Source organism: Diabrotica undecimpunctata, unplaced genomic scaffold, assembly GCF_040954645.1.
Source record: "Diabrotica undecimpunctata isolate CICGRU unplaced genomic scaffold, icDiaUnde3 ctg00000593.1, whole genome shotgun sequence".
Taxonomy (NCBI): Eukaryota; Metazoa; Arthropoda; class Insecta; order Coleoptera; family Chrysomelidae; genus Diabrotica; species Diabrotica undecimpunctata.
In genome coordinates this window covers 808,301-831,347 of record NW_027311900.1, presented here as the reverse complement: position 1 = coordinate 831,347, position 23,047 = coordinate 808,301, and the positions used below count along the sequence as shown (strand labels likewise).

At 33.0% G+C, this 23,047-nt stretch overlaps 2 protein-coding genes across 2 annotated transcripts in view; one reads left to right on the top strand and one right to left on the bottom strand.

Annotated features, from left to right (window-relative positions):
• The window catches only part of LOC140431199 (uncharacterized), a 30,322-nt gene extending 18,507 nt beyond the window's left edge, over nucleotides 1-11,815 (bottom strand). The window contains exon 1 of the mRNA XM_072519123.1: nucleotides 11,658-11,815. The gene's annotated coding sequence lies outside the window, so the exon portion shown is untranslated. The remainder of the gene's footprint in view (nucleotides 1-11,657) is intronic.
• LOC140431198 (serine/threonine-protein kinase S6KL-like) overlaps nucleotides 1-23,047 on the top strand; it is a 277,715-nt gene that overhangs the window by 109,155 nt on the left and 145,513 nt on the right. The gene's annotated exons all lie outside the window — the stretch shown is intronic.

Here is a 23,047-nt window from a genome sequence, read left to right as displayed (position 1 = left end):
CTTTTGTTAAAATTTTATACGAGATTTTGGAAACAATATGATAGTCCAAGCTGTAGATACAAAAATGTATGATTTTGTGCATTAATTAGTAAATTTTTATAATAGTCCGGATAAAGGAGGAGGGGTCTATAGCCAGGTTAGCACCCTTTTGATAGACTTTAAAACCATACAGCTCATAAAAACCGGATTATGCGTCGGAACAGGAATGATTTCATTACGACGACTAACGCGAGAAAGAGGACAAGGAATTTAATGGAAAACGAGAAACATACTTCGCATCGGTACTTGGAACGTAAGATCTCTAAACACAAGAGAGGAGCAGGAAATTAGAAAAGAGCTTGTAAAAAAAATATATAGACATATATGCACTACAAGAGACGAAGAAAAAAGGAAAGGGTCAAATTATGCTAGATGACTATCTGATGATTTACAATGGTGTTACATGTGATATCAATCTATGTACCAGAGAACAACAGAGAAATCACCACAAAAGAAAGCTTCTACGAACACCTTCAGACTGTAATAAACGAGACCCCAAATGATGAATATATAATCATTATGGGTGATTTTAACGCCCGCAATTGGAAATGATATAGTTCCAGGAATAAAACAGCGATATAATGAAAATATCAGAAATGAAAACGGAGACCTTCTGATGGACCTCTGCAGCATAAACGAAATACGTATTAATAATGCATTTTTCCCTCACAAAGAACAATAGAAATACACTTTTGAAAACGGTAGAGAACAAAGATCTATGATAGGCTATATTCTGTCGAATAGAGAGTTACACCCAGTTCAAATCTTGGATGTAAGAGCAATAACATCAGCAAAAATAGAAAGCGATCATAAATTCTGAACTCTGAAAACTCTGAACAAATCTTCAGAGAAGCACTGGGGGAAGTTTCGGAGGGTATCAAAGTAAACGGAGAGGTAATCAATAATAGATATACTGACGACACAGTTATTATCGCAAATGACTGCAACGAGCTTCAAAGACTCATGCAAAGCATACCCACAGCAAGTCAAGAATATGGTTTAGAACTCAATACAACCAAAACTAAATGCATGCTCATCAGCAGAACACAACAACCTCCGATGCAATTGACTTTAAACAACTGAAAAATAGAACAAGTGGAGATATACACATACCTTGCAGCCACAGTCAACACAAAATGGGACCAGTCAACAGAAATAAGATCACGAATTGAAAAAGCGCGAAACGCGTTCAACAATATGAAAAAGTGGTTCACAAGCAAAATCTCAATGGAACTAAAATTAAGACTGGTCAAGTGTTGTCTTCCCGGTCTTGTTCTATGGAGCAGAGGCATGGACCACAACGGAAGCCACCCTGAAGAAACTAGAATCCTTTGAGCTGTGGATATATCGCCGTATTCTTCGGATATCCTGGACAGACCACATCACTAACGTGGAAGTAATGCAGAGAATAGGCAAAAGCAAAGAAATAATCTTCACCGTAAAGAAACGGAAGCTTGAGTACTTCGGACATGTCATGAGGCATACTAAGTACCGGCTGCTACAGTTAATAGTCCAAAGAAGAATCGACAGTATGAGGGGGCCGGGAAGAAGACGACACTCATGGATGCATAACCTGCGACAATGGTTCGGACTAACATCGACCGAACTGTTCAGAGGTTCCGTAAACAAAGTCAAAATAGCCTTGTTAATAGCCAACGTACGAAACGGATAGGGCAAAGGAAGAAGATCATAAATTGGTATTGTGCAAAATCCGAATGAAAAAACATAATGTGATAACAAAACACCAGAATACACCACAAAAATAAAAGTCGAAAGCTTACAAGATGACTCCACAAGATACCTATTTAAAAAAAGAATAACCGAAAAAAGCAGAAACACATATATCGCAGAAAGTGATGGAGTCGAAGAAAACTGGGCAACAATTAAGTTTAATATCTTAGCCTCGGCCAAGGAAGTTCTTGGTGAAAGAAATATAAATATAAATAAATGTAAAGAAAAGAAAAAAGCTTACCTGAAATACATGTCAACCAAAACATAAGAGTCATACCATAATTACAAGACAATTAGAAACAAAAAACATGCACAGAAAAATAAAAATTGATCACTGGGAACGCTTTTCGAAAGAAAAGGAACATGGTTTTTACGGTCTGCAAAAGGAAATATATGGCGCTTCATAAGAGGTCAAAGAACGGAGGTAAAGCAGCTAATAGAACCAAAATACATAGAAAAGGCTACGTGGATTAACTACCTAAAAAAGCTCTATGCAAAGGAAGAACAAATGACGCTAGAACCAGAAACACCAGAAATTACCACAAATGAAGAACTTGATGTAAATGTAAAGGAAGTTCGGAAAATACATGAAAACCTGAAGAACAGAAAAGCAGAAGGTAAAGACGGGATACCAAACGAATTACTGAAATATTGTGGAGCAGAAATGATAGAACAATTAACAACATTAATTAATAAAATTATAAAACACAATAAAATACCGGAAGAATGGAAAACAAGCGAACTAATTCTACTATCCAAAAAAGGAGATAAAAACAGCCAAAAAACTACAGAGGTTTAAACTTGTTAAATACTATGCTAAAACTTTAATTTACAACTAAAATTTTACAAGTGCTAATAAATCAGAGGATAAGTTTTGCAGGGTTTTCGTAGTTGAAGATCGTGTACAAATGCAATATTCGTTCTAAAATAAGATCACGAATTGAAAAAGCGCGAAACGCGTTCAACAATATGAAAAAGTGGTTCACAAGCAAAATCTCAATGGAACTAAAATTAAGACTGGTCAAGTGTTGTCTTCCCGGTCTTGTTCTATGGAGCAGAGGCATGGACCACAACGGAAGCCACCCTGAAGAAACTAGAATCCTTTGAGCTGTGGATATATCGCCGTATTCTTCGGATATCCTGGACAGACCACATCACTAACGTGGAAGTAATGCAGAGAATAGGCAAAAGCAAAGAAATAATCTTCACCGTAAAGAAACGGAAGCTTGAGTACTTCGGACATGTCATGAGGCATACTAAGTACCGGCTGCTACAGTTAATAGTCCAAAGAAGAATCGACAGTATGAGGGGGCCGGGAAGAAGACGACACTCATGGATGCATAACCTGCGACAATGGTTCGGACTAACATCGACCGAACTGTTCAGAGGTTCCGTAAACAAAGTCAAAATAGCCTTGTTAATAGCCAACGTACGAAACGGATAGGGCAAAGGAAGAAGATCATAAATTGGTATTGTGCAAAATCCGAATGAAAAAACATAATGTGATAACAAAACACCAGAATACACCACAAAAATAAAAGTCGAAAGCTTACAAGATGACTCCACAAGATACCTATTTAAAAAAAGAATAACCGAAAAAAGCAGAAACACATATATCGCAGAAAGTGATGGAGTCGAAGAAAACTGGGCAACAATTAAGTTTAATATCTTAGCCTCGGCCAAGGAAGTTCTTGGTGAAAGAAATATAAATATAAATAAATGTAAAGAAAAGAAAAAAGCTTACCTGAAATACATGTCAACCAAAACATAAGAGTCATACCATAATTACAAGACAATTAGAAACAAAAAACATGCACAGAAAAATAAAAATTGATCACTGGGAACGCTTTTCGAAAGAAAAGGAACATGGTTTTTACGGTCTGCAAAAGGAAATATATGGCGCTTCATAAGAGGTCAAAGAACGGAGGTAAAGCAGCTAATAGAACCAAAATACATAGAAAAGGCTACGTGGATTAACTACCTAAAAAAGCTCTATGCAAAGGAAGAACAAATGACGCTAGAACCAGAAACACCAGAAATTACCACAAATGAAGAACTTGATGTAAATGTAAAGGAAGTTCGGAAAATACATGAAAACCTGAAGAACAGAAAAGCAGAAGGTAAAGACGGGATACCAAACGAATTACTGAAATATTGTGGAGCAGAAATGATAGAACAATTAACAACATTAATTAATAAAATTATAAAACACAATAAAATACCGGAAGAATGGAAAACAAGCGAACTAATTCTACTATCCAAAAAAGGAGATAAAAACAGCCAAAAAACTACAGAGGTTTAAACTTGTTAAATACTATGCTAAAACTTTAATTTACAACTAAAATTTTACAAGTGCTAATAAATCAGAGGATAAGTTTTGCAGGGTTTTCGTAGTTGAAGATCGTGTACAAATGCAATATTCGTTCTAAAATAAGATCACGAATTGAAAAAGCGCGAAACGCGTTCAACAATATGAAAAAGTGGTTCACAAGCAAAATCTCAATGGAACTAAAATTAAGACTGGTCAAGTGTTGTCTTCCCGGTCTTGTTCTATGGAGCAGAGGCATGGACCACAACGGAAGCCACCCTGAAGAAACTAGAATCCTTTGAGCTGTGGATATATCGCCGTATTCTTCGGATATCCTGGACAGACCACATCACTAACGTGGAAGTAATGCAGAGAATAGGCAAAAGCAAAGAAATAATCTTCACCGTAAAGAAACGGAAGCTTGAGTACTTCGGACATGTCATGAGGCATACTAAGTACCGGCTGCTACAGTTAATAGTCCAAAGAAGAATCGACAGTATGAGGGGGCCGGGAAGAAGACGACACTCATGGATGCATAACCTGCGACAATGGTTCGGACTAACATCGACCGAACTGTTCAGAGGTTCCGTAAACAAAGTCAAAATAGCCTTGTTAATAGCCAACGTACGAAACGGATAGGGCAAAGGAAGAAGATCATAAATTGGTATTGTGCAAAATCCGAATGAAAAAACATAATGTGATAACAAAACACCAGAATACACCACAAAAATAAAAGTCGAAAGCTTACAAGATGACTCCACAAGATACCTATTTAAAAAAAGAATAACCGAAAAAAGCAGAAACACATATATCGCAGAAAGTGATGGAGTCGAAGAAAACTGGGCAACAATTAAGTTTAATATCTTAGCCTCGGCCAAGGAAGTTCTTGGTGAAAGAAATATAAATATAAATAAATGTAAAGAAAAGAAAAAAGCTTACCTGAAATACATGTCAACCAAAACATAAGAGTCATACCATAATTACAAGACAATTAGAAACAAAAAACATGCACAGAAAAATAAAAATTGATCACTGGGAACGCTTTTCGAAAGAAAAGGAACATGGTTTTTACGGTCTGCAAAAGGAAATATATGGCGCTTCATAAGAGGTCAAAGAACGGAGGTAAAGCAGCTAATAGAACCAAAATACATAGAAAAGGCTACGTGGATTAACTACCTAAAAAAGCTCTATGCAAAGGAAGAACAAATGACGCTAGAACCAGAAACACCAGAAATTACCACAAATGAAGAACTTGATGTAAATGTAAAGGAAGTTCGGAAAATACATGAAAACCTGAAGAACAGAAAAGCAGAAGGTAAAGACGGGATACCAAACGAATTACTGAAATATTGTGGAGCAGAAATGATAGAACAATTAACAACATTAATTAATAAAATTATAAAACACAATAAAATACCGGAAGAATGGAAAACAAGCGAACTAATTCTACTATCCAAAAAAGAAGATAAAAACAGCCAAAAAACTACAGAGGTATAAACTTGTTAAATACTATGCTAAAACTTTAATTTACAACTAAAATTTTACAAGTGCTAATAAATCAGAGGATAAGTTTTGCAGGGTTTTCGTAGTTGAAGATCGTGTACAAATGCAATATTCGTTCTAAAGCAAATTACTGAGAAATCACTAGAGTATAATAGTCCAACATTTATGTGTCTAATTGACCTAAAGAAAGCATTTGACAGAGTAGGACTCAAAGATGTAATCTATCTTCTGTATAATAGCGAAGTTCCCCTAAATATTATAAAAACTATCGAAAACACCTACCAAAACAACAAAATGGAAGTCAGAATAGATGGACAATTTACAAAACATATAGAAATAGGCAGCGGAATGAGACAAGACGATTCATTGAACCCACTGCTCTTCAATTTAATTATGGATGAAATTATTAAAAGCGTTAACAAAGGAAGAGGATACAGAATGGGAAAGAAAGAAATAAAAATACGCTGTTGCGCACACGACGCAATATTGATAGCCCAAGATAAAGATAGTCTGCAAAGACTGGTCCATAGATTTAACATAAGAGCAAACGAATTTAATATGATAATCTCAGAAAACTAAATACAAACTGACATTTTTGGTCTTCGATTGTTAATTTTGCATAAACTATTGGGCCAAATTTAATATAGCAAAGCTCAAATTAAAGATTTTTGTATGTACTTTTATAATATTGTGTTCATTTTACCCCACGATATTGATTTGATAAAATAAAATTAAAAATAAACAAAAAACACCGTTTTTGCACCTTAAAAGTGCCATAAAAAAATTACAACCAACAGTTTGGGTTTGGAGTTGCAAACACTTGACATTGCCCTTTCAAAATTTTTTCAAAAATTCACTAATTAATGCATGTTTTTTCTCTACAGACTATGAATAGGAATATCTTGAGGAAAATTAGAAATCAAATCCACTCCTTACGATGTCTTTTACAAGAGAGATTTATTTAAAAATTTACTGTTGTATATTTACACATACTATATAAGAGTACAGCAAGGGTATGTCTGCATTTATAGAACATTACTAAACCTTTATAAGAAAAGCTGCCAAATGAAAGCATATAATGAATATATTCATTAACAGTCTGAAATTAATCTTGGAGAATATGGATGAAAGTATAGACCAATTTATACTTATTCTAGTGTCAAATGTTGCAGTACTTTTAATTAACCAATAATATGGGCGCCTACAATTTCTGTTCAGGTATAAAATACTTATAAGAATAGAAAATACTATTCAGAAGCAGCTAAGTTTCTTATAGAGAGTAAAAAGGATCCGCATTGTCAATTATTTTTGTTAATCTTTATATATAACGTACCAAATTGTTAGTTTTCTACCAATAGTTGCAAAAAGTAATATTAAGCGAAGTAGAGTAATAAAAATGGCACAAACGATTAAAACTCTATTTTTTTTCCTTTTTTTTTTAATTTGTGCATCGTTAGAGACACTTAGTCGTCATTTCCATTTCAATGACACCAAATAAATCAAATAAAAGAAAAAAACGCCGAAGCCAATTGCATTTTACCCGGATAAAAAGAGTTCTTGAGAGTCCAGTCCAGCCAATCATCTCGTTTCCTGCGATTATCTCATTTAGCCTACTTGATAGAAATAGAAGTGGAGAAGAAAAAAGTAATTCGTCAATCGTTACAGGAAGTTTGTCGACCCGCGATTTAAAAATTGGCCTCTGCGAAGACGACATTAAGATCAATTTGTATTCTTCGGCGCAACCCGTACAATGACATCGCTTAAAAGAAAGTTATAGATATACAAGGGATGTCGAAGAGAAATATCAAAATTTGCACCAGACAGATATTAAAAGTTTATTAGATTTATTAACTACAAGGTGGAAGTTAAAACATTAACCATATTCAGCAAATTCTTGTTGAATGTTTTTAATAAAATGTTAAATAAAAAATGTTTAGTGAATTTTTCAAGTTTGATTTTTGGGGGATATATTTCCCCATGCCGAGACTATATTTTAAACAGCCAACGGCATTTTGATGTACAATAGTATAGAACACATTTGGGTATTAAACGTTGGTATAGGTAGTGGAGGGGTTGTTCTTTTGCTGATAAAAGCAAACTATCTTCGGTAAACGCCTAACTAATAGTGTCGAATGGGTCATAGCTGATCTACAAAGTCAGCCAGCTCTGCCAACGAATCCTACCTCCTACGACCACGAAGACATAAGTCGCGTAATCCCTGGCAATATATGGCGTATTATGGGAGTACGTTATATAGCAGAAGGAGTAACTCGGAGTAACATAACTGAAGCAATAAGTAACAATAAAAGTCACGTCAAGTATTTAATTGGTGACTTAAATGACAAAGTGGGAAAAAGAAACGGAAAAGAACAGGTTATAGGAAAGTATGGAATTGGTGAGAGAAATGAAAGGGGAGAAAGACTGGTTCAGTTTGCACACTATCAAAACATGACTATTGCAAATCCATTCTTTAAAAAAAATCGAACAGAAAATGGACTTAAGTAGCATCAAATGGAACCACTAAGAACGAAATTGACTTTATTCTAACCAACAAGATTTCTACGATAAAATATGTCAGTGTAATAAATGAATTTCAAACAGTCAGTAATCACTTAAAGAGCAAAAATTGATTTAGATCTAAAACTAGAAAGAATAAAATTAATCTCAAAACCAACAGTAACCGGTATAAATATTAACAATCCAAAAGAAAACTCAGATCACTACCAAAGGACAATTGATTAAAGATTACATGACCAAATTGACAGCTCTCAATTAATGGAAAGCATCCTCGAGAGTACCAAAGAAATCAGAGGCCCGCAACAACAAAATGAACATTGTAAGCCAAAAAGGAAAAGTATTAAGGAAGACATAAGAAAATACAATGAAAGACTGGTAGAAAATGCAATTGAAAACAGAAAAAGCTATAAGAAAGCAAGAAAAGCATTAATCATTGGGTAGAAGCAAATCGTTGTTCTAACAAACGAAAACACCAGAATTACAGACAGAAATGAAATAATGCAACTCGTGTCTAAATTTTACAGAGGACTATACAAAGCTCCTGAAACACTTCTGATCTACCAGAAGTCCTTCCGAAAGAGGTAGAATCGCCAATTACAAAAATGAAAAGCGTTAAAGCAGCTGGAATAGATGGCCTAACAGTGAAACTGCTTAAATACGCTGGCAAAAAAAAACTAGGAAAATCTTAGCAGGCATATTTACGAACTGCGTAAGATAAAGATGCATACCACACAACTATAATACAGCAAACATAATTCTCGTTCATAAGACAGGTAGCAAAGAAGATATTACAAACTGCAGACCTATAAGTCGACTACCAATTATATACAAGATATTTATACACAAAGATAATCAACAACAGATTAACAAATGCATTAGATGCTGCATAGCCAAAAGAGCAAGCTGGCTTCAGAAGTGGATTCAGTACCTTGAATTATATCCATATATTTTAAGAACTAATGAATAGAGCTAAAGAGAAATACCGCTAGCATTAACCTTTATAGATTTCGAGAAGGTTCCAAGATATACAAGAGGTGTTAAGAGGCCAAGAAGTACAAATTTAAGATCAGACTATAAAAGCCGGTACAACATGGAACAGAAAAGAGAATATTAGACATAAATGGGTAGAAATAAAGAACGACTGTATAAGAGAGGCTACACCATAATCATTAGAATACGCTGAGAATGATGATGATGATGATGATGATACATATTTAGTTTGTGTATTAAACACACCTTTCTAATGTACTGGAGTCAAAATTGACGGCATTTTCCACAACACAGTATGGTACGCTAACAGCTCAGAACAAAATATCTAAATTTAATAGAAAAGAAATTTAACACTCTAAATCCAATAATAGAGTGAAAGTTTGAGTGAAAAAGGGATCCGGGAAGAAAAAATTACTCGTTTCTAAAAAATGTAAAGGATTGAACAGGACCGAAAAAGAAGATTGTTGCACATCAATAAACAAATTACTATACTTAGTGCTATCTAAATAAAACTTTTTTTGTTTCTTTATGAACATAGAAAAGACATTGCAACTCGTGTAGGTACATTGCATTCGACTTGTTGTCTAACTCGCCCTGCGTGAAAGAAATACTTAACTTTTTGCACTTGTGTTGTGGCAAATAACGTATTTGAATATGTATTTGATACAAGTATATTTTTAACATCAGTGTTTTAAAAATAAAGAATAAAATGATACTTTGTAGTGGAAAAATAGCATTTTTCCGAAACTGCCATATTTATATGAAATTATACTGCAACAAAAAAGATTGTTCAAAAAGGTTTTACGTAGAAAATCCAAAGCAAAACGAGCAAAAATACAAAAAGATCCCTATATCGAAGCTTCCAAAATTAACAATTATGATCCATTCTCATATTGTAGTCTTGCTAGAAAATATATAAGATCCTATTTATGGACTAAAAACTAAGACTTGTTTAGTATTTTAAGATGTTTGTATTAAATTTTGATAAGTGCTCTAAGGTAAAGCTGAAAGTAAATCTTAAGCCAACATACAATGATATAACAAGAAAAGCGAACTAAAAGAGACTCAAATCTTTTTAAATATATTTAAAACAGCAAAACAAAAAGAGAAATAACTAGAGGGAACTAGAGTAGATTTAAATAAAAATGAATATAGAACTGAAAGGACAAAGCAATATACTAAAAAAATTGGAAAAAAGTCTATAAAATATGTACAAAAGTATTTACTACTATTAACTACTATTATATCCTGTTATATATTAGTTTTACTTTAAAACAGACTCATATTTATGGCAATACACAACATTTTCTTACATCTTTATTATTTTATAAGGGATTTCCTCGTCATAATAAAAAAAAAATTTTATTTTCCATATAATTTATTTTAACATTTTAGAAAAAAAAAGCAGAGAAAACACTAAAATAATATCACAAAATAACCAAGTTAAAACAGAATGAATCGGTCAGAGAAAATTCAAAGATTTAAAAGAAAAAAATAGTCAAGAAGAAAAAGAAAAACATACTAAACACTAGAAAAATATTACAAAGTAAATAATCTATAAGAGCTATCCATAATTGACTCTTTTTTGATAGAACAATATCTCTTTTACATTATTATTTTACAAAAAACTCATATTTTTGCCAAAAACATAATATTTTGCTTCATTTGCAATATCTTGTAGAAATAGTATCATAACAAAGTAAAAAACAGTTTTGTTTAACATTGTGATTTAAATTAAGTTGGAAAAAAAGGTAAATCCAAAAGGAAATCACATATAATGCAACAAGAGCCTTAAGAGAAGTACTTTTAGATGTAAATACAAAGCAAAAACCAAAGGCGTAGAAAAATTATAGAGAGAGTAACAAAAAATATATACACAAAACATACTTGAGCGATAGAAGATAAAATAATGATATTGGAAAGCCATTACAATAAATCAACAGGAAACAAGCTGAAAAACTGAAAGCTTCTTACATATTTAACCTCTTTGATACAATTTTTGTATTAGGTACATATTTATAAAATATATTTTTATATTTTATTTATGACAAAAAAAAATTTCTAATATTATTTAGAAACAATATCAAAATAACCGAAAAAATTAAATTGTTAGCTAACTATTCAACAAACTTTTAAATCTAAAAGTTGAAACATTTTTTCGCTTTTTGTAATATTTTTTTTTTCAAATCCATCTGAATGATTTAAAAAATTCAGCATTCAACAAGATATCATACTTCAAAAGCTTTAGCGATTCATACATATTCGATTTTTTACAGTATGTATTTAAAATTAAATAAATTGATATTTATTACAAAACCGCATCAAATGTTATCAAAGTGAACACAAAAATTAGTTTATTTGTGCGTTTGTTAAACTTTTACTAGACAAACTCTAGATCTAATGTTAAGAAAAAAATAAATTCTTTCCTTTTTTGTAGTATTATTTCGAAGAAAAAAAAATACAAAATTATTACGCTAAAAAGTCATTCGTTTTAATAAAATTTACTTTGGTATTTGTCTTAAAATTTATTTAATTTTTACCGCTTATAAGTTAATAAAAAAATACGTACCTTGTGGTTTGTCGTTGAGCGCAATACACGAAAAAATAACCCGTGATAAAAAAAGTCACACCAAAAACACGATCACTGAAATGTTGCGAAGAGAGGTGGTGGGCTGCGTTTTATAGCTTTCCGTCCCCACTCGAGCCTCGCCGCTGTGAGACAAAGCGTTCAACAGGCCCCAAGGGTTCGCAGGACACGACCTGAACGCATCTCTTCGACCCGGTGCTCTTCTTCTGCTTTTGCAGAAGAGTTAACTTTGTTAGATTTCAAAATAAGTTTGTTAAAAATGTTTATTTTTGGCGTATTTTGTATATAATGTATATCCAAACAACAGAATACATAAAACAAATCTATTTCGAGCGATTTTACCATCAAAGATCTTTAATTATATTATCTTCAATGGTTTAATCAGTATATTACAATTTAATTTAATAATTTATATTTATCCTCTTAAATATATGATTATTTTTATTCACTTACATCTTCTCTTAATTTCTTCCAATTATTTTGTTACTTCGGAAATAACATAAACATTTCTTCTCGTAATGAAATCTTCCTGCCTCACACATATTGGCAATTTTGCGAGTTTTAACGTACAAGAGCTTTATATGATATTTGCAGTGTTTTTAAAAGTTACATTTTTACAAGAATTTTAGTTTTGTGATGACCACACTAACTTGTTAGAGAAAGTATATCTCTGGAGACTTCATGAAAAAAACAGAGCAAATCAGATCCAAAGTTGATTGTTTGAGTTTTTAATTTCATTATAATTCTTTATTATGTATATAGTTGAGCTTAAAACCACAGTACTTTTTTTACGAACCTATTTTACAATATTTTACATCAACTTTTTAATCACTTAATGATTTAATTTGATGAAATATGCCTTTTCACTTCGGAAATCGTTCTTAAAAGACAGACATAAATTAAACAAATTTTGTTTTTGGTTACCTGGTGAAAAATTCTTTACATAATTTAATTTTATCTGACTCATTTATATTGACAATTTAGACATGTATTACATATTTTAAAGTAGACGACTTTAAAATGATATTGTTAATATAACTGAGTTCCGTTCCTGGGACGACTTTGTTGTAAGATACTTCATTCGATTACATGAAATCAACTTTAACTTGAGAATATCCGTCAGAAAAAAATCATAGCATGTGATTTGTCTTTAAAAAGACAACCACATGCTATGGTGACAGTAAAATTCTCCTGTTAGTGATTCCATAGTAAATTATGAGGAAAAACCAGGAAAAAACCTCATAATACTATCCCGAGATGGAAAGTATTTGGTCTTACATTTAGTTTACTCTCAATAAACACCAAATTCTGATTTTATATTACTTAAAAAACATAAATGATATATTCTCGATACGTTACTGACTTACTAATAGTGACATTGTCTTTTTATTAACTTCGTCTTTTAATATGGGTAAATAGATCCTACTGCATTCTGTCGAGGCATTTGCGACACAATTCGTTTCATTTAGCATGATTAGAGCTGCTTCTTTGACTTTTCTCTTTTTACCATTTGTTTCTTTTAGAACTATACTTGAATCGTTTTATTGAACCCTATGTTCATTTTCCCATGCATGTTTACATATTTGAGATCTATAAAATTCCCTATTTTTGATATACGATTGATGTTCACTTATTCTAACATTTAACGGCCTTGATGTTTCACCTAAATAAAACTGATCGCAGTCACAAGGTATTTCATAAATACAATTCTTTGTTCTTTCTTGTTCATTGTTAGATTTAGTTTTAGTTAAATAGATCTCAATGTGTTTGTTGTTTTGAATGTTGTTGACATTGTCATAGTGTGGTATTATATTCCTTTTCCATAGTTAATGTTATTGTCTCTTCTTTATCGTTTATATCATTCAGGAACGTGTTTGTTTAGAAATAATATTTGTTTCAAAATCCTTCATAAATATATCTTCTAGTAATGGAGATAAACTAGAGCCTATTGCTATACCAAAATTTTGTTTATAAAATTCATTATTTAGTATGAATAACCTAATATTACCATATTAGTACATAATTTCAATATCTCCATTATAATTATATATAATTATATATATATATATATATATATATATATATATACATTGTAACTAATCATAATCAATATATATATATATATATATATATATATATATATATATATATACATTTGTAAATAATCTATTTTTGTTGTGTATTTATTATAAATGTGTCATTTTTATTTGCAAATGGTTGTATACTTAATAAAAATTTTAACAGTTCACTACAAGGAGAATTCATGGTACTACAAAATAGGTCTAAGTGGTATATTCGTTTTATGAACTTTCGGTACTCCATAAAAATGAGGGGTCTTACTGTAATGAGGTGTAATTAATCTTCTTTGATAATTTGTTACATAATCTTTAAACTTGAATAAAGTTCTATATATTCTGTTTTCCACAGGCTTTGCTGGATCCTTTTTTAACTTTGTGTAAGGTCCGTGTGTTATTAGATCTTTAATTTTGTTTTCATATTGAACTTTATCCATTATCACAGTTGCATTCCCCTTGTCTGCTGGATAAAGGATCCGATATAACAAAGACTTTCACCGATCTGTTTAATGGATAAAAATTATTTGATATGTAATTTGCCCGGTATAATTTTTTCCAGACTATAATTATTTGATAATTAAAAAATGACTTTTTTTATAAATTCTGCAAGTGAGTTTAACAGAAAAATGTAGTACTAACGGTAAGTACAAGCATGAGCACTCAGCCACAGCATGAGGATAAAAATATTATCAATTGCGAAAGAAAATATTGAATTAACTAATAAAGATGATACTTCACACTCTTTGAAAAAAAAAAACAAAATTCAAAAGGACACAAATACTTAGATAATATACAGGGAATAAAAGAAACGATGAATCCATGTGATGATACAATTAATCACCAACAGTTGTTTTATATTTCCACTGGCAAAGCTACATCTTAAGAAGTTGCCTATTTCCTACTGAACGTCAAAGAAACTGGCAGCCAACAAAAATTAGAGTTTATTTCAAATTGCTCTTCAACTCCTGGAAGATTCGAGAAACCTATAAAACTTTACAAAATCATCAATTTTGGTTCTTAAAACACCACAACAATTCTCAAGACTAACGATAAAATAAGAAGGTGTTGATGAAAATGAAACGAGACGACTTCTGGCAGTTAGTATAGAAAAGAAAGTTAATCTAGAATATTGCTTGACTTTTCCACTCGCACCCATGCTGAATGCACTTTTTTTATGTACTGGTGAAATGTTGAAAACTCAGAAAGCAACATTTGAGAAAACTTTGAAATCGAACACCGAAATGGTTGAGCCCACATTTATTAACGTAGAAAATAATAGATGGCTTTTATTACTTACACCTCATTGGTAACTCTATTCTATGGCACAAACATTTAAAAAAATTAGCAGAATCAATACTTATAAAAACTTGTTCACAAATGCTATACAAACCCATTTAATATTGGACCGCTATTTGTCACCCGCAATCAAAGATTTTGAACGTCAAGCTTGAAAGGAATTCGATATTCCATATACAATTTCAGGACCTCAACAAGTTAGGCCTAAAGATTTTTTGCAAAGCCTTAAAACTATCGTTTTAAAGAGGCACTGGTAAGCTTTTTGGATGATTATTGGAATAGTAAAAATTTTTAAAACAAAAAAATATTTTTAATCGTTGATCATCAGTGTTACTTGTATCAAGCTCACAATAATTACATTAAAAAACTGAAGAAGTGGATTGTAAATACATATTACCACGAAGAAGCGGATACGTGGATTGTTTTTCACGCTCATAAGATTGCATCTGGATCAAGGATTTTAATTAGAGCTTCGGATACTGATATTGTTATGAAGCTGTTGCTGATATTGTTCTTGTGGCATTTTAAAGTAATTAATATTTAAATGGGAATAAGCCACAATTAAAGGTTAAAATACGTTTATATTTCCACTTTGGAAATCCTTCTCAAAATTTGTATTTTGATAACGATTTCCGAACTTGTTTCCCAATTTGTTAATTTATTTATCAGTCTTGAAATATTATTTTTTTAATGATCGTGTAACCTATAGTGAATACTTCCTATAATATCTTTCTACTAAGCTATCCATGAGCTCATTATCTGTTATTTTTTAATGGAATGTCAAATCAAAGTAACTAAATTTTTAACTTAGTTAACTAAATTTTTGGTATTTACACAAACTTACTGTGGAGGAATTTGCAAATCTGAGTATGATTTCTTATTTGGCGAATTCACCAAACTTTTAAGTTTCCGGTTGACAGCAAACACTGGAAATGCAATAAATATTGTAATATGGATAACAGTAATATACAATACTTTATACAACTAAAAACTTTGATTATTTTTGAAATAAATTGTACACTTCAAATAATTGGTTTGTTTCGCTAAAATTAATTCATTTATTCAATGATTTCAAACTTTGAGATAGAAAAACTGACGAAAACTTTCGTGATGTATAATTTAGTTTGAATTTTTTATATATTTTTTAATGTAACAATCTTTGACAAAAAGTAAAGAAACATTTTCCTTGTGTAATAAACATATATCATATTTAATGCTTTTGAAATTTGGAGGACGACATTTTATAGATTTTAATTTGTCTTGTCTTGAAAAGTAAAGTAATAAAAACTATATTTGTACATCTAATGAGTTTGATATGGGACTGTGTAGTCTTATTGTTATTGTAAGAACATCGAGCTATGGCTTGTACAGCTAAATATAAATGTACTATGGTATTTTGTCTATTTGTTAAACTAGTTTATAAAAAAAATGAAAAGTTTTGTTCGTTCATTATCATCATTAGTCCGTTTTAAGGCTACTGTAGGACATAGGCCTCCCCTGTTTGTATCCGGAGTGCTCGGTCTAGTGCAGTATGGATCCAATTTTTTGCCATCTTTCGCATCATCGTGCTGGTGATCTTCCTCTACTCCGTTACTCATATCATTGAACGCTCCATCCTTCTTTGTGTTATTCTTAGTTTGTGATAATAGTGTTCTAAGTCTGTAAGTTCGTGGTGAAAACTTTCTCCTTATTATTTCGAGTAACTTTCATTATTGGTTTGACTCAATTACCATATACGTTCATTTAAGATTTATACATTAGACCTTAGAAAATACCTAGAAAATAAATACCCTAGAAAATACCCCCAATATTTAAAAACAAGAGTCTTCAACCAATGTATACTTCCTGTTCTAATCTACGGTTCTCAAACTTGGACAAAGGAAAACATGGAAAACATAGCAAAGACCCAAAGAGCGAAAGGCAAATGCTGAACATCAGGCTATAAGACAAGAAAAGAAATTGTTGGATCCGCAATAATACACAAGTGACAGATGTGTTAACGCAGATAGCAAAACTTAAGTGGAAGTTCGCTGAACATACCATAAGACAGAAAGACGACAGATGGAATAAGATGATTATACACTGGAGACCATATAGTTACAAACGAAAAAGAGGAAGTCCACAAATGAGATGGTCAGATGACTTGAAGAAACACGCAGGCCCGAAGTTCATACAAACTGCCTACAATAGAGAGACGTGAAAAAAGGAAGAGGAAGCCTATGTCCAAAATTGGACAGCAAGGGCTGTATATATAGATATATAGACATTAGACCTTAAATACTAGATGCGTCCATGGTCCTCTATAATATTAATTCGTATTATTAGCACTAGTACTATAAAAGCAGTTTAAAAAAGACGTGAAGGTTTTTTTTATAATTTTTCTTTCGATACTAGTAGTTTGTTTAAATCCCAATATCAACGACGTATTCAGAGATATACCTATTGTGTCTTTGCATCTTTTGATTTGGTAAAACACTAAGCTTTGAAAAAATGACAGTTTTCAGATTATAACCTTTTTAGTCGGTCTGTGTGGCTTGTCTTTATTTTTAAAAATAAATTTTTCTGTAGAAAAATTAACAGATACTAGCGGACCAACTCGACATCGAGTTTTGATGTAAGTTTTGCTGATATTTAAGAGGGGCGTAGTCTAACGACCCATCGTTTCCGTCGCCTGGTGTAAATGTTCCAAAAATCCTAAAAATAAACTGTATCGACGCCAATTTTTTTAAATTAAAAATCGATACAGTCGTTTTTTAGGATTTTCAGGAAGATTTACATTAGGAAACAGAAACAATATGATTGTTAGACTCCGCCACTCTTAAATAAAAAACGGAAGTAAAACCGGAAGTAACTTTTTTTTGCATATTTTAGATTGTAAAATGCCACGTTTAAGAAAAAGAAGTCGGTTTGAGAACTCTAACTAACTAACTAACTAAATTTAAATTTAAATATTATTTAAATTTAAAAAATACAGAAAACAGTATGATGCTCCGCGCTAGTCTACACTACCGCCTACTGTTCCACTTTTTTGAGAATACGCCACAATTTTACTTTATAATAAGTTTATTTTTTATTTATTTATTTAAAATAAACCTAATTTAAAGTAAAATTTTGGCTTATTCCCAACAAAATTAATAATATATTTCTAACTAATAAATTAAAAACAAAATAATGCTTACCTCATTATTTAATTCTTCAAGTATTAAACTCAAAACGTAGTCTAAATCTCTAAATATCAATCACAACACCTCACACACGCTGCACTTGTTGAAAACAGAATACTTTCTAACTAAACATAAAAATAAAAAAATACCAACTCATCAGATAGTGTAAAACAGACCCCATAAATTAAAATCGGAGACAGGAGGATCCCGAATTTTGAGTGGTCATTATCGTTATTCCTTAAGTGGAAACACTTGTTGATGCATTCCAGCATTCGAGAACTGACGCGTTGTTGCATTGTGTATAATATTGAATACCTATACTTTACCATAGGAAAAATTCATTTTATGGCCGCCATTTTTAAACCGGTTCGAATTTTTTTAATTTTAAGCCTTAGGGGGAATCTACTCAACAATCTGTTTAATTATTCGAAAAAATTATTCTCCTATCTATCACCGTTTAGGAGGAGTATTGCTCACAAGAAAAGAGCTTAGCCTTTTAGTATATAAGATTACTATGCATTAATCAATCCTTACTGGATTCTATATGTCTGGATTTTTTGAATAATCATTTGCCGTTACTACTGCAAAATTTTCTATTTAATATTCAACAAAGAATATAGTTTTTACATGACGGTGCTACAGTTTATCACACTGTTCTTATTTCTTCTTCTTCTTTAAGTTTCATCTTCTATCGAAGGTTGGAAATCATCATGGCTATGCGGACTCTGTTGACTGCCGCTCTAAAAAGTTGTGCACTACTGCATTCAAACCATTCCCTTAAGTTCTTAAGCCAGGATATTCTTCGTCTTCCCACATTTCGCTTTCCTCGGATTTTGCCTTGCATAATAAGTTGTAATAATGCGTATTTTTGCCCTCTCATCACATGTCCCAAGTACTCAAGTTTTCGTCTTTTGATAGTTAATATTATTTCCGCCTGTTCTTATTAACAATCATCTAAATAATAACTTTGCTGCGAGGTGGATAGGCAGAGCAGGGCAGACAATTTGGCCACCGCGATCACCAGAATTATCAAAAATTGATTTTTCCATGCGGGACTATATAAAAAAACCTTATGTCCTAGAAGCGTCCAACAACGCCAGGTGATATACAAAGTAGAATAGAGAAGCTTTTAACAACTTACAAATGTTAAGAAATGTAGCTCGGGTATTTGAATATCGGTAACAAACTTGGATAGACTTTGGAGGTGGACGTTTTGAACATTTACTTTAGACTTATTTTCTTAATATCACATTTATAATTACATTCATTGCATATTTGTTATATTTTGTATTAGTTATTTATTAAATGCCAACCTACCAAAATGCCTCAGCTAGCGTAAGACTATCTGAACAAGAAACAAATAAATACAGCGAGGAGTATGGCAAGGAGACACCGTCTCTCCAAAGCTAATCACGACGCTTTTAGAACATACTTGTAAGAAGGCGTATCTGAACGAGCATAGTATCAACATAAATGGAGAGATGCTTAGTCATTTGAGATTTGCAGATGACATTGTCCTTATAGCCGATCGTATGGATGATGCCTCCGTCCGGCTCGCGTAGATAAGAATACGGCCGGGGTCAGAAAGCCCTGCCTGTCGTAAGAGGCGACTAATGGGTAGGAATCGGAAGGTGGAGAGCCATCGCTTGAGGTGTCGGGTTGGTAGAAACGCTCACGGTCGCTTCGGCGACACGGTCACCGGTCTACATTCCTAGTATCCGAGACGAGACTCTCGTGGGACCACTCTACTCCCATTCCAAAAGAGCCTGGTGAGGTTGAACGAGTTGGGCCCGTACATACCTCTCCTGACCTTGTGTCAGGCGTGGTGTGGGTGCCCCGGCACGTACCCACCGGGAGATCCAAGAGTGGTAGAGGAGAGATCCTCGGCGGCGACCTGTCTACGTGCGAGGTGGAAATTCCTCCGCCTGCCGAACCTATCCGACCGTGGTGTGGGAATAACGGGTAGGTGAGGTACTCGCAACACAGGTACTACGGGGAAGGGGGAGCCCCACGAAACGTTTCTGGTATACGTGGCGTGGCATCTTCACTTTGGTGTCGGACTCGTAGGGGCAGAGGTTTCGTTAAGGGCGTATGTCGAAAAATAGGTAGCCCAGGGTCCTGCCAGGTTTTTACTTGGAGGGCACGCCATATAGCAACGTATGGATGATGCAATAATAATGTTTGAAAAATTATATCACGCGTCTTTAGAGGTCGGACTAAAGATTAATATGAAAAAGACACAAATAATGACTAATCTGGTGCAAAATCGAAATATTGCTGTTGATGGAAGGGATATTGTGCAGACTACGTCGTATAAGTAGTTAGGTATATTAACACTCACAAAAATGGTAGTGAATAAGTTTGAGACCGAATCTGAGAGACCGAATCCCAAGCGAAGAAATACGTTGTAGAACAAAAACAACAGACGTCATCGAAAAAATCGCGTCGCTTAAATGGAATTGAGCAGGACACGTCGCCAGATTATCAGACAACCGATGGACAAAACGTATTGTCGAGTGGAGATCAAGGCAAGAAGCAATACGGAGCAGAGGACGCCCACTAACTAAATTGACTGACGACCCGAAGCGTGTTAGCAATAACTGGATGGAAGCCGCAGAAGACAGAGACAGATAGAAACAGCTGAGGGAGACCTATGTCCAGCAGTGGACGCATACATATTACATTATTAAATTGTATAAAAATTACATAAATTACCTTAAATTTTTAGCGTAAATAAGAACAGTTTGATGAACTGTAGCACCGTCGTGTAAAAACCATATTCTTTGTTGAATATTAAGTGGAAAATTTTGCAGTAGTAATGGCAAAAGATTATTTAGAAAATCAAGACATAGAGCACCATTCACACTGCCATCGAAAAAGTGTGGGCCAATCACATTTTTACTTTTGAAAAACATGAAATATGGTTAATGATTTAAAATCGTAATTTTCTTTTGTAGTACATTCTGTATACAAATATTTGTCAATTATTTATGTTAAACTTAATTTGAAAACTAATATTGTCCTTGTGGGGGACTCATGTGGAGAACAAAATAAAAACTGATGGCATCTCGTGAGGTAAAATATTCCGGAAGCAAAATGAGCCTCCGTTCGGATTTCCGGGTGAGGACTATTCAGGGAAACACCACTATGTCATCAGGTGCCACCAATCACGCACCTCGATGTGCATCGCCCTTCCTTCTGGAACTTATAATTAAATTTAATTGGTTGAGAAATGAAAAAGTTTCATATAAAAGTTAATTTGTCTTTAAATATGGGACATTTTCGGATCTCAAGTCAGTATAGTGTATAGTATGGTTTTACCCGTCTAGGGTAGCTCCCTAGAGCACTTTGCTCGAAGGGCTCTGCAAATTTTCTAAGACTCTGAAGCTGAGTTTTTTTCTTCATAGAAAACCTGTGTTTTATTTTCACCAAAAGTAAATAAACCATAAAGGCATTGTCTTTTTCAAGACAATGCCACAATAAGAGCGTTCCGGCTAACTACGCAATATTGCAACATATTGCGCAATAGTTAGAAAAATTAATAAACATGGAAACTTGCACCAAGATGCAAGTTTCTCATACAGACAGTTTTTCATACGTTTATTAATTACACCGGAGACGACAACTACAGGTTAGAAAAATTAGGATTGGGTCTTGGAATCTTGGAAGTCTTACAGGTAAGAGTGTGGAGTTAGTAGATGCGCTTAAAAGAAGGAGAAGAAAAAAATTTAAATACAAGTTGCTTGTGTTCAAGAGACCAGGTGGAAAGGATAAAGGACGAAAGAACTAGGTGAAGGATACAAGTTGTGGTATGTAGGGAAAAGTAACACTAGAAATAGATTTGGTATAATTGCTGATAGTGAAATGAAAGATAACGTATTAGAAGTTGTAAGAACGAGTGATAGAATAATTTCAGTGAAATTTGTACTTGATAAAGAAGTATTGAATGTTGTGAGTGTATGCTCCTCAAACAGGGCTGGGTGAGAATGAAAGAAAAGCTTTCTATGATCAATTGTAAGACATATTGAGTGATGTTCCATCAGAGGAGAAAGTTATAATAGGAGGTGATTTTAATGCACATGTGGGCCAATCCAAAGCAGGATATGAATCAGTACATGAAGGACTAGTAAAACAAACCAAAATATCGGAGAGGACCACAAGAAACAAGTAGTGGATGTTAAAAGATGAGAAAGAAGGTCTATTTAGTGCAAAAATACTAGAAAAAAATGTGTTGGAACATGAAAGGAACTCCCAACACAATTTGGAGGAAGATGGCCAGTATCATTAGAGATACTGCTACTGAAATACTTAAAAATGCCAGGAAAGAAGTTTAAGAATAAGAAGACCTGGTGGTAGTCTAAGTTCAAGAAAAATAAGAGAAAAAAGAAGATTATATAAGCAGTGGCAAGAAAATAGGTCGGACACAGATCTTCAAAACTATACGGTCGTCAAAAAGGATGCAAAAGTGGCGGCAGCAAAAGCTAAAGCAGAAGCGTATAATAATCTACACGATCAACTTGATACCAGGAAAGGAGAAGCCAAGATTTATAAAATAGCCAAACATAGGGCAAAGAAAGCGAAAGATTTTAATCAGATTAGATGTATCCGAGATGAAAATAGTAAAATACTAATTCACGAAAAAAATGTCAAAAAGAGGTAGAAAAAAAACTGACATGTTATTAAATGAAGAATTTGACAGACAACCAGTTGAGTTAACGGAGACAGTAACAGCAATGGTGACCAAAATAAAAAACGAAGAAGTGGCTCAAGCTATTAAAAAAATAAAGAAAGGAAAAGTTGGACCAAATGATATTCCTGGGAAAGTGTGGAAAGAATT